The 1,494-nt window shown below is 45.0% G+C and overlaps 1 protein-coding gene across 1 annotated transcript in view; it reads left to right on the top strand.

The window, feature by feature from the left end:
* The first annotated feature begins 346 nt into the window (after positions 1–346).
* CUNH2orf74 (chromosome unknown C2orf74 homolog) overlaps positions 347–1,494 on the top strand; it is a 19,106-nt gene continuing 17,958 nt past the window's right edge. Inside the window, exon 1 of the mRNA XM_017849095.1 lies at positions 347–736. The gene's annotated coding sequence lies outside the window, so the exon portion shown is untranslated. The remainder of the gene's footprint in view (positions 737–1,494) is intronic.

Below are 1,494 nucleotides of genomic sequence, written 5' to 3'. Positions count from 1 at the left end.
CCACAAAGCACAGCTTTGCAGGACCATTTCAAAATATGGCAAAGAAACATGTTTTGGGGTAAAATATTTTGACTTTCTTCTTTGTCACATAATATCATGCCAAAGTCAGACTGGAAAGCAAGTCACCATATATAGGGTTAAATAAAACTCATCTGATGAGAATTTATGGTTTGTAGGGCATGACTCCCCAGGCCCCTTAGATAGAAATTTGGGCAGGATTTAAAAAAAAAAAAAAAAATCAGAGCTTAGTCCTGAGGTAGCTTCTGAAGTGGTGGGAAAGACTGTGAGATTTGAGGAAACATTTGGTTCAGCCATTGTTCTTACGAGATACTGACATTTCAACCTATTATAAAGAGGGAAATTTAAAGTATTAATGTGTTGGTGGGACCTGTTTTGTTTTGTTTTGTTTTAATTCACTGGTCCCTAAAGAAACTTCTCTCTCAGGCCACAATATAACCAGATACCAGACACCGAGATGTTTCGGAGAGAGGGTCGTGGAGCCAAGATTGCAGCTCCTTATTGAGGAAAACAGTCCTCAAGGATCCGGAGTCATTTCTCCCGTGTTCAGCTTGAAAACCTTGGGCGACTTCTGGAGATTTCAACCTCTCACAAATGCAGAAACGTGACTGGCGCAGCATCCTTTCCGGAATTGGTGATGTCTTTCTGTAAGGGTTGATTTTCCATCCCATCAACCAAATCGGGAAAGCCGGAGCATCCTTTTCTCCAAGAATGACAGGTGGTTTCTCTCAGGCTTTTCTGTCCTGGCGCCTTTCTCTCCAATGCAGTCTATGAAATACATTATTTTTTTTGAGACGGAGTCTTGCTCTGTCGCCCAGGCTGGAAGGCAGTGGCATGATCTCGGCTCACTGCAAGCTCTGCCTCCCGGTTTCACGCCATTCTCCTGCCGCAGCCTCCCGAGTAGCTGGGACTACAGGCGCCCGCCACCACGCCAGCTAATTTTTTGTATTTTCAGTAGAGACGGGGTTTCACTGTGTTAGCCAGGATGGTCTCGATCTCCTGATCTCGTGATCCGCATGTCTCGGCCTCCCATAGTGCTGGGATTACAGGTGTGAGCCACTGCGCCCAGCCTGGAATATTTTTAAATATGTAGATTATTAACCCCTGACACACTTGAAAGTCCTTTATAACCAACTTCCTCCTCAATATAAAATATTAATGTAATTTGGCCGGGCGGGGTGACTCATGCCTGTAATTCTAGCACGTTGGGAGGCCGAGGCGTATGGATTGCCTAAGCTCAGGAGTACGAGACCAGCCCGGGCAACACGGCGAAACTCCGTCTCTACTAAAATAAAAATTAGCCAGGAGTGGTGGTGCGCGCCTGTAATCCCAGTGAGCCGATCGCGCCACTGCACTCCAGCCTGGGGACAGGGTGAGACTCCGTTTCTAAAAAAGAGAAAAAAATTAATGTAATTTTAATTTTTTTTCCTCCCTCGCCGTCCAGCTCCTAACATTAATTTTTTTTTTTTTTTTTTT

The sequence above is a fragment of the Rhinopithecus bieti genome, unplaced genomic scaffold, assembly GCF_001698545.2.
Source record: "Rhinopithecus bieti isolate Rb0 unplaced genomic scaffold, ASM169854v2 scaffold_30775, whole genome shotgun sequence".
NCBI classification, from domain to species: Eukaryota; Metazoa; Chordata; class Mammalia; order Primates; family Cercopithecidae; genus Rhinopithecus; species Rhinopithecus bieti.
This window is presented reverse-complemented; position numbering and strand designations above follow the sequence as displayed.